General features: G+C 44.8%; 1 protein-coding gene across 1 annotated transcript in view; it reads right to left on the reverse strand.

Annotated features, from left to right (window-relative positions):
- Positions 1–4,171, reverse strand: part of CBY1 (chibby family member 1, beta catenin antagonist) — a 32,344-nt gene extending 28,173 nt beyond the window's left edge. The window contains exon 1 of the mRNA XM_040407205.1: positions 4,100–4,171. The gene's annotated coding sequence lies outside the window, so the exon portion shown is untranslated. The remainder of the gene's footprint in view (positions 1–4,099) is intronic.
- Positions 4,172–13,856: the final 9,685 nt, after the last annotated feature.

The raw sequence follows: 13,856 nt of genomic DNA on the forward strand, positions 1-13,856 counted from the left end.
TTATAAGTCCACGATTGCTTATAAAGGTAACGTTTTTACTACTGTAATGCTGCTAGAAAGCTATGGGAAGGGTTAAAAAGGTGAAACTGTGATGACAGACTCCCTTTAAGGAGTGGATCATGGTGACAGATGCTCTTCAAGGCCAGGGTCACACGTGACTGATTAGCTGCGGATTTGCCTTGATGCAAATCCACAGTGCTGTACAGTACCAGCAAAGTGGATGAAAATTTCTGAATTCTCATCCACACGCCGCATAAAAAACAAGTGGCAAAGATGCGGAATTGCGCATTTGAAATCCGCAGCATGTCAATTTGTACGGCCGATTGTGGATTTCACTCTTTACAATGGAGAGGTTAAAGTCTGCTGGTTTTTCTGCAGAAAAAAATGCACGTGATACATGTGGTTTAGGCCTCATGCACACGACCGTTGTTGTGTTCAGTGTCCGTTGTTCCGTTTTCCGTGATTTTCTGTGGACCCATTGACTTTCAATGGGTCCGTTGAAAACTCGGATAATGCACCGTTTGTCATCCGCGTCCGTGATCCGTGTTTCCAGTCCGTCAAAAAAATATGACCTGTCCTATTATTTTCACTGAAAACGGTTCGCGGACCCATTCAAGTCAATGGGTCCGTGAAAAAAAACGGAGGCACACAAGATTGTCATCCACGTCCGCGTCCGTTTTTTTCCTATCATTTGCAAGGCAAACTTGTCTTTTTTTCACTTTTCTTCATGTCTGGTGATCCTCCAAAAATCAAGGAAGACACACGGAAACAAAAACGGAAACGGATCACGGAACAACGGAACCCCGTTTTGCGGACCGTGAAAAAATACTGTCGTGTGCATGAGGCCTAAGTTGTAGTTTTTGCCGCGGAAGATTTTTCTGCTGGATTTTCAGTCATTTGTGAACCCAGCCTAAAGTGCGTGTCCTCTTTACTGTACTTCCACAGGACTCCAAATTTGCAGCATGCCCCATTGGATTCCATATGTACAGGGGTATTCTCCCCATTGCTTAATGTTTTACATGACTGTGAAAAAACTCGGGAAAAATAAATTCAAACTTGCTGGATTTTTGGCCCAGCACAGACTGCAATGTAAGGCTACTTTCACACGACCGTATGGCTTTTTCAGTGTTTTGCGGTCCGTTTTAAACTGATCCGTTGTTCCGTTTTTTGTTTCCGTTGTGTTTCCGTTTCGTTTTTCCCTTCTGTTTTCCCGTATGGCATATACAGTAATTTCATAGAAAAAATTGGGCTGGGCATAACATTTTCAATAGATGGTTCCGCAAAAAACGGAACGGAACGGATACGGAAGACATACGGATGCATTTCCGTATGCATTCCGTTTTTTTTGCGGACCCATAGACTTTAATGGAGCCACGGAACGTGATTTGCGGCCAAATATAGGACATGTTCTATCTTTCAACGGAACGGAAAAACGGAAATACGGAAACGGAATGCATACGGAGTACATTCCGTTTTTTTTGCGGAACCATTGAAATGAATGGTTCCGTATACGGAACGCAAAAAACGGCCCGCAAAACGGAAAAAAAAAACGGTCGTGTGAAAGAGGCCTAAGGCTACTTTTACACTCGCGTTTTGTGCGGATTCGTCATGGACGGATCCGTTCAGATGATACAACCGTTCGGATCAGAACGGATCCGTTTGTATTATCTTTAACATAGCCAAGACGGATCCGTGTTGAACACCATTGAAAGTCAATGGAGGACGGATCCGTTTTCTATTGAGCCAGATTGTGTCAGTGAAAACGGATCCGTCCCCATTGACTTACATTATGTGTCAGGATGGATCCGTTCGGCTCAGTTTCATCCGACGGTCACCAAAACGCTGCAAGCAGCGTTTTGGTGTCCATCTCCAAAGCGGAATGGAGACGGAACTGATGCAAACTGATCCGTTTTGGACCGCTTGTGAGAGCCCTGAACGGATCTCACAAATGGAAAGCCAAAACACCAGTGTGAAAGTAGCCTAAGTTGTGTGTGACTGCGGCTCTCTTTCGATATATCTGCAGTTCATTTTTATATTGTCTAATGGGTGTTGCAAATTCTAAATCAAAGCCAAACTGCACCATGAAAAAGACCCACGACCACAAGTCACACATGCATGTTTGGTCACGTGCCTAGATGCTGCACCACTAAGGCCCCTTTCACACGGGCGTTGCGGGAAAAGGTGCGGGTGCGTTGCGGGAACATGCACGATTTTTCAGCGCGAGTGCAAAACATTGTAATGCATTTTGCACTCGCGTGAGAAAAATCGCGCATGTTTGGTACCCAAACCCGAACTTCTTCACAGAAGTTCGGGCTTGGGATCGGTGTTCTGTAGATTGTATTATTTTCCCTTATAGCATGGTTATAAAGGGAAAATAATAGCATTCTGAATATATAATGCATAGTAAAACAGCGCTGGAGGGGTTAAAAAAAAAAAAAAAAAAATTAAACTCGCCTTAATCCACTTGCTCGCGCAGCCCGGCATCTCTTCTGTCTTCATCTGTGAGCAATAGGACCTTTGATGACGTCACTACGCTCATCACATGATCCATCACCATGGTGATTGATTATGTGATGGACCATGTGATGAACGCAGTGACGTCATCAAAGGTCCTATTGCTCACAGATGAAGACAGAAGAGAAGCCGGGCTGCGCAAACAAGTGGATTAAGGTGAGTTTAATTATTTTTTTACCCCTCCAGCGCTATTGTACTATGCATTCTGTATTCAGAATGCTATTATTTTCCCTTATAACCATGTTATAAGGGAAAATAATAATGATCCGGTCCCGATCGTCTCCTAGCAACCGTGCGTGAAAATCGCACCGCATCCGCACTTGCTTGCGGATGCTTGCGATTTTCACGCAGCCCCATTCACTTCTATGGGGCCTGCGTTACGTGAAAAACGCAGAATATAGAACATGCTGCGATTTTCACGCAACGCACAAGTGATGCATGAAAATCACCGCTCATGTGAACAGCCCCATAGAAATTAATGAGTCAGGATTCAGTGCGGGTGCAATGCGTTCAACTCACACATCGCATCCGCGCGGAATACTCGCCCGTGTGAAAGGGGCCTAAAGGTATCGGGCCAGATTTATCATGACTCTGACAGCTCACTCCACTTTCAAATGTGGCTAAAGTCAGTTTTAGCCAAGTCAGATTTATTAATGGCACTTTAAGACTGTGATAAATGTGGTTTGATGGTAGCAGTTTATCCGTCAGTAAGCAGCTTTACAAAAGTCGCACGTTTTTATTAAAAAGTCGCATAAGATAAGCATGGTCCTCACTGGAGTGAAATTGCAATTTTTTTTGCAACTTTTTAAATAGTCGCAATAGTAAATCTGTCTACAGATTCATTTACATAAGAAAACACGCCCACTTTCAGAAAACTGGCGAGCATAGCGCAGAGCCAATGAAAGTCTCAAATTTTTGCGCAGTTTAAGCGATTGCGCAAAAATTTGCGACTTTTTCACTCCATTATTTTGACTTGAGCTAATGATAAATCTGGCCCATCATGTTGTCCTAGAGGTCACAAAACCTCTGCAAGATCTATGGGACCTCCTCATACAATCTTCCAAACCCAGGGGCGGCTTGGCCATAGACCCTACAGGGAAATTTCACGGTGGGCCGATGCCCAGGGGGGCGCCGGGCAGTTACATAACGATCTGATGCTCTCGAGCACCGGGTACTTATACACCTGCCTGAGGGCCGCCGGTGCTCTCCGGAATTCGACCATATTGCCGTCCTCAGGACGGTGCAGTGGGGGTGGCGGCATTTTATGCTGTTCTGTAATATTTGGTTCTACTGGGTCGGCATTTCTGGCCCCGCCGTCTGTCAATTCGGATATACCTACAACATGGGGCCACTTTTAGCCATATTTTTTCCAGGGCCACAGTCTGCCTCTGTCCAAACCTTTGTGTCTACAATTACTTTACAAATAAAGTTGTATAATACTAATTAGCAACATATTTGTCACTTGTTTTGGATTGCAGACGAGAATCATTCAAAAAGCAGTCAAGACAGATAGAAAAGTCCGAAATGTTACAAGTTGAGGCTGCATTAGAAACACAGCACGATACAGTAGTAATGCTACGAATACCTGTCCACGAGCAGAGCAGCCGCGATCACCGGGTCCCAGCTCTCAATAACGACTACTGTAACCGGAGTTCTGTAGGGTACACACTGCGCACGCGCACACGGTGCTGGAACCAACAACTGTAGAAAATGGGGGTGGACGGAATATTGTCACACTGACTGCAGCTTAGCAGTACTGATTTCTAAGACTTCGCAATCATTCATCCATCCAATAGAGTACAAGCATTGCGTCTACGCCCAGAATTCTTATTCACTTACATACGAACTCTTAGCTGAATGTAGTTCAACCCATCCTTGAATAAATGGTTTGATCCCAAGCTTTCGTTGCTATAACAACGCGTTTAGGCTCAACCGTCCTTCTCTTTGGACTACACCATTTTAGATAAGTAGGGATACAAAATCTAATACCACGGATGACACTAATGCTGAGCAAAGGACTGTAACATACTTACTCTGCATATGTACATGATAGGAAATGCCATGTTACCATGTGCACGTACGGGTCTAAGACGGAACTCTACAACGTATTTATCATGCATGGTACAGTCCACGAGATCTCCTTGGCAACCAGGGACGCCAGATGGCAAGGGTGGACTCGCAGCTTGTAGGTAATGATGCCATGTCTTACTGGGATAGAAGATATATGCCGCCTGTGCGGGGCGTAGAATGCTGTAATAAGGACCTCTCCTCTGTGTCCAGTAGGTGGCAGCAGGGGCGGACTGGGAAATTAAAGTGGCCCTGGAAAAATTACTAACAGTGGCCCCGTTTTGTAGTTGGGTCCAAATTGATGGAAGGCCGGGCCAGCAACACCATAGGGTTATACATTATACCAGAAACCATCACAAAATACTTCTTCAAAAACTTCCACTGGCCGCCCGTGAGGAGGGTCCAGGCAGCCCCCTGGGGATCGGCCCACCGGGAAATTTCCATGTAATGTCTATGGCCAATCCGCCCCTGGGTGGCAGCGTGAGCTGCCTGCTGCTGGTACTGATACAGTCCTGGGGGCTGGTACAACTATGGTGCGGAGCAAGCTTCAAAGGTCAGTGGCTGTTTGCTGGTCGCTTCCACGCACTGCGGCCCCCGTAAACCGTGCGGTCATTAACCCCTTCAGGGCCCTTCTATTTAGCTAGGGCTACATGACGACATTTTATCGCACAACAATTTTTATAATGATAGTCTATGGTGTCGCACTGCGACATCCGACATGCTGCGACTGCGACATGACAGTCTAAAAAAACCCATCCAAAATGGATTTTTCTGCGACTGTCGCAGTCGCAGCATGTCGCATTGCGACACCATAGACTATTATTACAAAAATTGTTGCGCGACATATGTTGCCGTGTAGTTGAGCCCTATGTGTCGTGCGACTTATCGCTGTGTAGCCCTAGCCTAAGGACCAGACCATTTATAGCAAATCTAACTTTAAAACACTTTTACTTATCCAGGTCATTCTGAGACTGTTTTCTCATCACATATTGTACTTCATGACAGTGTTGAGTCAAAATATTTAATTAAAATTTATAAAAATAATACCAAATTTACAAAAAATTTGGAAAAATTAACAAATTTACAAATTTCAATTTCTCTACTTTTATAATAGATAGTAATAATTCCCAAAATATGTCTACTTCATGTTTGGATCATTTTGAAAATTCCATTTTATTTTTTTGGGACGTTAGAAGGCTTAGAAGCAAATCTTAAAATTTTGAAGAAAATTTCCAAAACCCAATTTTTTATCCAAAACCCAACCTCAATATCTGGAGGACTGCTCAAAGCAAATTACTTTATTATTACTACTAGTACAGTTTTCAAATATTACAAAAATAAATTTAAATGTCATACAAGATACGTAAATTGTACAGAAATTAAATAACAAAAGGATAAAACATCACAAATCACGGTAAGGTAAAAATCACTTGAGGTATAAATGTGTATATCAGACGGCTTATAGGTGCTTTCTGAATTTCTGATTAGTCCAGCACAGAAAAATTAGTTATCAGCACTATATAGGCTGTTTGTCAATAATTCTCTGAGATTTTCGATAGTCACCAATTCTTCAGTTAGTAAAATAATAATCGATTCTTGTTGTTATAACGCAATGTTAGACTTTTCGATTAAATTATAAAATCTTAATTCGAATTTATGAAAGAGTCATATTATTCTTATGTCACATTTGTAAAATTGTAGAAATTCGGGAATTATTGTCTCTAGGTGGCGTCCCACCTATTATCGAGCTGCCTTATTCCCTTACCAATCTGGACCCCACATTACCACCATTCTGGCGTACGCAAGGACATTTACAACTCTAACTCCTTATTTGATTTAAGTGACTGACTCGTCCTATATAAAGACTTATGCTCGATAACTTCCTGGAATGACACAGTTCCACTCTTCACCTAATCAAAGTTAATGAGAAGCTGAACACGTGGGACGCTGAAGGAACGGCGATTAAACGAATAAGCCGCACTCAGAGGTTGGAGGTAAGGGAATAAGGCAGCTCGATAATAGGTGGGACGCCACCTAGAGACAATAATTCCCGAATTTCTACAATTTTACAAATGTGACATAAGAATAATATGACTTTCATAAATTCGAATTAAGATTTTATAATTAAGTCGAAAAGTCTAACATTGCGTTATAACAACAAGAATCGATTATTATTTTACTAACTGAAGAATTGGTGACTATCGAAAATCTCCGAGAATTATTGACAAACAGCCTATATAGTGCTGATAACTAATTTTTCTGTGGTGGACTAATCAGAAATTCAGAAAGCACCTATAAGCTGTCCGATATACACATTTATACCTCAAGTGATTTTTACCTTACCGTCATTTGTGATGTTTTATCCTTTTGTTATTTAATTTCTGTACAATTTCCGTATCTTGTATGACATTTAAATTAATTTTTTTAATATTTGAGAACTGTACTAGTAGTAATAATAAAGTAATTTGCTTTGAGCAGTCCTCCAGATATTGAGTGCCATATCTCCATTTTTACAATTTTATTTATTTTCTGGTGTTTTTGGAGTTAACACTTAGATAGTGAGCACCTTTCTATCCTACGGATTGGTAGAGCCACCCCATTCTGTGAACAGACATTGATTTTAGGTGCCATGTTGCATTTAAAAGATTCCTGAGGTCCCCAGAAATTAAAACCCCCAAGAAGTGACCCCATCTTGGAAAGAGCACCCCCGTACGAAAATTTTAAGGGGTGGAAAGGGCACTTTTGACCTAACAGGTGTTTCACAGAAATGAATATGTAGTGGTTGGTGAGAAGTGGATATGGTGAGTGGTAGATTCTGAAACACTCCTGCATGCACAGGACAGGTTTTTCAGGGCAGGTTTCGCAGTGGTAAATGTTGTCTTTCCTTATCCTCCTATTGGAACACACCCTGCATCTTTTTTGGGTCCTTCCAGGGGCGGACTGACAACTCATTGGGCCCCCAGGCAATAGGAGATTATGGGGCCCCTCTGTCCCCGCCCACCCTCAAGCCACACCCACATATTGCACCGCCCACATCACCTATACATCACCTACATCAATATGTAAACCCCAGAGAACCCTTTTACCTTATGTTATCTGTAGTGTTACATGGGACTGCAAAAATACATTTGCCAAATTTAAAATACATAAATTAGGCCAAATTTAAAATACATAAATTAGGCTACTTTTACACTAGCGTTTTTGCTGGGTTCAGCAAAAAAACTTCCGTTACTGATAATACAACCATCGGCATCCATTATGAACAGATCCGGTTGTATTATCTGTAACATAGCCAAGACGGATCCGTCATGAATGCCATTGAAAGTCAATGGAGGACGGATCCGTTTTCTATTCTGTCAGATCCGCCTTTCTCCAGATCCCAGGACGGAAAGCAAAATACGACATGTTGCGGTGTGCTCTCCGGTCTGGGAACGCAACTAAACAGAACGGAATGTATTTTGAAGGATTCCATTCTGTTCAGTTCAGTTTTGTCCCGATTGACAATGAATGGGGAAAAAACTGAAGCGTTTTTTTCCGGTATTGAGACCCTATGACAGAATTCAATAGCGTAAAACTTTAAAGCTAGTGTGATAGTAGCCTTATAATAAAAAAAAACACTTGGAGGAGAAGATGAGACGCAGGTCACAGTAGTGAGCCGGCTCTACATATAGGAGAATACAGCACCACATACCTCTTACATCCAGTAACATCTCCTGTCATGTAAATCTTCTCTTTCCTCTTATTCTCCGTTTGACCCAGACCGCCATGACAAATTCTTTCAGCCGCATCTCGTCTCTACAGAGTTTGTTACACAGACATGTTTGATTTCTCATAATTAGGGTCATTTATCAAACTGGTGTAAAGTACAATTGGTTTAGTTGCCCATAGCAACCAATCAGATTCCACCTTTCATTCTCAAAAGGAGCTGTCTAAAATTAAAAGTGGAATCTGGTTGCAACTAAGCCAGTTCTACTTTACACCAGTTTGATAAATGACCCCCAAATGTCCCTATGGTGTCTACAGCAATTATAATGTCCCCTAGAGTACCCCCAGTAATAATAAGATCCTATATTGTGCTCCAGATAATAATACCTGTATAGTGTCCCTGAAAAAAAATGTCCCCTAATATGTCCTTGTAATAGAAATGCCCCTATAGTTCCTACCCAATAGCGACATCCCCCACACTGCCATCACAGTAGTAATTGTTCCCCACACTGCCCCCACAGTAGTAATTGTCCCCCACACTGCCCCTACAGTAGTAATTGTCCCCCACACTGCCCCCACAGTAGTAATTGCCCCCCACACTGTCTCCACAGTACCAATTGTCTCCCACACTGCCCCCACAGTACCAATTGTACCCCACACTGCCCCCACAGTACCAATTGTCCCCCACACTGCCCCCACAGTAGTAATTGTCCCCCACACTGCCCCCACAGTAGTAATTGTCCCCCACACTGCCCCCACAGTACCAATTGTCCCCCACACTGCCCCCACAGTAGTAATTGTCCCCCACACTGCCCCCACAGTAGTAATTGTCCCCCACACTGCCCCCACAGTACCAATTGTCCCCCACGCTGTCTCCACAGTAGTAATTGCCCCCCACACTGCCCCCACAGTACCAATTGTCCCCCACACTGCCCCCACAGTACCAATTGTCCCCCACACTGCCCCCACAGTAGTAATTGTCCCCCACACTGCCCCACAGTAGTAATTGCCCCCCACACTGTCTCCACAGTACCAATTGTCTCCCACACTGCCCCCACAGTACCAATTGTTCCCCACACTGCCCCCACAGTACCAATTGTCCCCCACACTGTCTCCACAGTAGTAATTGCCCCCCACACTGCCCCCACAGTACCAATTGTCCCCCACACTGCCTCCACAGTACCAATTGTCCCCCACACTGCCCCCACAGTACCAATTGTCCCCCACACTGCCCCCACAGTACCAATTGTCCCCCACACTGCCCCCACAGTACCAATTGTCCCCCACACTGACCCCACAGTACCAATTATCCCCCACACTGTCCCCACAGTAGTAATTGTCCCCCACACTGCCCCCACAGTAGTAATTGTCTCCCACACTGCCCCCACAGTAGTAATTGTCTCCCACACTGCCCCCACAGTAGTAATTGTCCCCCACACTGCCCCCACAGTAGTAATTGTCCCCCACACTGACCCCACAGTACCAATTGTCCCCCACACTGCCCCCACAGTAGTAATTGTCCCCCACACTGCCCCCACAGTAGTAATTGTCCCCCACACTGCCCCCACAGTAGTAATTGTCCCCCACACTGCCCCCACAGTAGTAATTGTCTCCCACACTGCCCCCACAGTAGTAATTGTCCCCCACACTGCCCCCACAGTAGTAATTTTTTCCTCACACTGCCCCACAGTATTAATTGTCCCCCACACTGCCCCCACAGTATTCATTTTCCCCCACACTGCCCCCGTGTAGTATTTTTCCCCCCATTATCCCTTCAGTAATATGTATCCTCACCTCCTGTGCCCCCCAGTAATGTCCCCCAAAGTTGGCTTGGCACACAAAAAAATAAAATAAAAGCCAATACTTACCTGTGTCCTAGACTCCTGGCGCTCACTCGTAGATAGGCAGGTGCGTGGCGCACGTCACTGTGCTGCGTCCCGGCACAGGCGCGTGATGACGTTATTGCGCCCGTCTGCATCGGGAATACTATAGGTAAGATTAGCAACACTGCACCAGCCGCCGGGCCCCGATAGCCGGGCCCGGGTGAATAACTTTGCAGTCCGTGCACATTATGTTATGTGCACGGCCGCAGCGGGCCCCCATTCTGGCCGGACCCTCGGACCACGTCCGAAGTGCCTTACCGGTCAGTCCGCCCCTGGGTCCTTCCCTTCATTGCTCTCTGGGGGACTTGACTTGAAAATCTTGCCCTCCCCGGCCTGGCTTTGAAAAATTAGGGCCTTGATAACCACCTCTTGGAACTGAAGGAAAGTTCATGTGTGGCCTGCAGATTGAAATAACACGTACGCATTGCACAGTGCCATCTGTACAATGTGTACGGCCAGCTTTTTGTACCACACTTTCATTTTTTGTGGCACTGTGGGGCTTCAGAAGTTGATCTGAAAGATCCACCCCTCCCATGTGCCTGTTGTAGTCCAGGATACAAACTGGTTTGGGGGTAGTGGTTGTGGTATCTCATACAGGAGCAGGGGAGCTGGCGTTAGTGTGAATGGTGATCAGTACAAGGACATCTCTCTTGGCCTTGTACTTAACCACCAGCATGTTCTCATGGAGGAGAGCCCTACTTTCACCCATTCTCAGTGGTTGCACTACCAGGTATCTAGGGAGGCCTCTCTGATTTTTGCGCACTGTGCCGCAAGCCACAGTACCTCTGGCAGTTAGGGACCTGAATAGGGGAATGCTGGTATAATAGTTATCCACATAGATAACATAGTCTTTTCTGCAAAAATACTTTTTTTCTGCACAAAAAAAAGTATTTTCTGCACACAAAAAAAAAACTTGCAGTGCAAACTGAGCAGACACAATCAGTAATGGACACTACTGATCGGTGCTCAGTGGTTGCAAAATGCACGTATGCAGATGGTGCATTTGTGCAAAATTCTAAACTGACACTAACTGAAATGAGTGCTGCCTCATTATTTGTCTTATGGAAGTTATGTATGGACCGTTCTGCCTTTAGGCTCCATTCAGACGTCCGTAGTGCATTGCGGATCCGCAATACACCCAGCCGGCACCCCCATAGAAATGCCTATTCTTGTCCACAATTGCGGACAAGAATAGGACATGCTCTATTTTTTTCCGGAGCTGCAAACCGGAAGATCGGGGCCGCGCTCCAGAAATGCGGATGCGGACAGCACACTGTGAAAATAGAAAATGAATGGGTCCACACCCGTTTCGCATAATTGCGGAACGGATGCGGACCCATTCTACGGACGTCTGAATGGAGCCTTAGTCCCTGAGGGATTGCACCCGACCTCCACCGTTGCTGTCCTGCTGTTGCTCTTTGTTTATATACAGTTGCAAGAAAATGTATGTGAACCCTTTGGAATGATATGGATTTCTGCACAAATTGGTCATAAAATGTGATTTGATCTTCATCTAAGTCACAACAATAGACAATCACAGTCTGCTTAAACTAATAACACACAAAGAATTAAATGTTACCATGTTTTTATTGAACACACCATGTAAACATTCACAGTGCAGGTGGAAAAATTATGTGAATCCCTAGACTAATGAGATCTCCAAGAGCTAATTGGAGTGAGGTGTCAGCCAACTGGAGTCCAATCAATGAGATGAGATTGGAGGTGTTGGTTACAGCTGCCCTGCCCTATAAAAAACACACACCAGTTCTGGGTTTGCTTTTCATAAGAAGTATTGCCTGATGTGAATGATGCCTCGCACAAAAGAGCTCTCAGAAGACCTACGATTAAGAATTGTTGACTTGCATAAAGCTGGAAAGGGTTATAAAAGTATCTCCAAAAGCCTTGCTGTTCATCAGTCCACAGTAAGACAAATTGTCTATAAATAGAGAAAGTTCAGCACTGCTGCTACTCTCCCTAGGAGTGGCCGTCCGGTAAAGATGACTGCAAGAGCACAGCGCAGACTGCTAAATGAGGTGAAGAAGAATCCTAGAGTGTCAGCTAAAGACTTACAAAAGTCTCTGGCATATGCTAACATCCCTGTTAGCGAATCTACGATACGTAAAACACTAAACAAGAATGGATTTCATGGGAGGATACCACAGAGGAAGCCACTGCTGTCCAAAAAAAACATTACTGCACGTTTACAGTTTGCACAAGAGTACCTGAATGTTCCACAGCAGTACTGGCAAAATATTCTGTGGACAGATTAAACCAAAGTTGAGTTGTTTGGAAGAAACACACAACACTATGTGTGGAGGCACAGCACACCAACATCAAAACCTCATCCCAACTGTGGGGACATCAAAACCTCATCCCCACCAAGTATGGTGGTGGGGGCATCATGGTTTGGGGCTGCTTTGCTGCATCAGGGCCTGGACGGATTGCTATCATCGAAGGAAAAATTAATTCCCAAGTTTATCAAGACATTTTGCAGGAGAACTTAAAGGGCTTCTGTCACTCCACTAAACTTATATATTTTTTTTGTCTCCTTAAAATCCTTATGCTGCGATTTCTCAATATATAGGGCTATTACTCAGTTTGGTTCAGTAGTTATATAAATAAACTGACTTTTATAATATGCAAATTACCTCTCTAGCAGCAGGTAGGGCGGTTACCTGCTGCTAGCAGCCGCATCCTCCATTCATAATGACGCCCCCTCCTCATGTTGATTGACAGGGTCAGCGGACGTGCTCGTTCTCTGCTGGCCCTGTCTGCATTTTAAATCTCGCGCCGGTCTTCAGTTGGCGCAGGCGCACTGAGTGGAGGACGCTCGCTCGGCTGCTCCATCCTCAGTGCGCCTGCGCCGGGTGTACATGTGACGTCATCGGCGCAGGCGCACTGAGGATGGAGCGGCCGAGCGAGCGTCCTCCCCTCAGTGCGCCTGCACCGACTCAAGACAGATACGGCCCTATATATTGAGCCCAAGTAATAGCCCTATATATTGAGAAATCGCAGCATAAGGATTTTAAGGAGACAAGGAGACAAAAAAAATTATAATGAGTTTAGTGGAGTGACAGAAGCCCTTTAAGGCCATCTGTTCACCAGCTGAAGCTCAACAGAAGATGGGTGTTGCAACAGGACAACAACCCAAAGCATAGAAGTAAATCAACAACAGAATGGTTGTTGCTCAAAATCTCACAATAAATGGCCCCATTCATCCTCTCCTTAATACATTGCAGTCGTCCTGTCCCCTTCGCAGAAAAGCACCCCTAAAGCATGATGTTCCCACCCCCATGCTTCACAGTAGGGATGGTGTTCTTGGGATGCAACTCATCCTTCTTTTTCCTCCAAACACGAGTGTAGTTTAGACCAAAAAGTTCTACTTTGGTCACATCTGACCACATGACTTTCTCCCATGCCTCCTCTGGATCATCCAGATGGTCATTGGCAAACTTCAGACAAGCCTGGACATGTGATGACTTGAGCAGGGGAACCTTCCGTGCAATGCATGATTTGAAACCATGACGGCGTAGTGTTCTACCGACAGTGACCTTTGAAACTGTGGTCCCAGCTCTCTTCATGTCATTGACCAGCTCCTCCCTTGTAGTTCTGGGCTGATTCGTCACCTTCCTTCTCATCAGTCATACCCCACGAGGTGAGATCTTACATGGAGCCCCAGTCCGAGGG

This window comes from Bufo bufo, chromosome 9 (genome assembly GCF_905171765.1).
Source record: "Bufo bufo chromosome 9, aBufBuf1.1, whole genome shotgun sequence".
Lineage (NCBI taxonomy): Eukaryota > Metazoa > Chordata > Amphibia > Anura > Bufonidae > Bufo > Bufo bufo.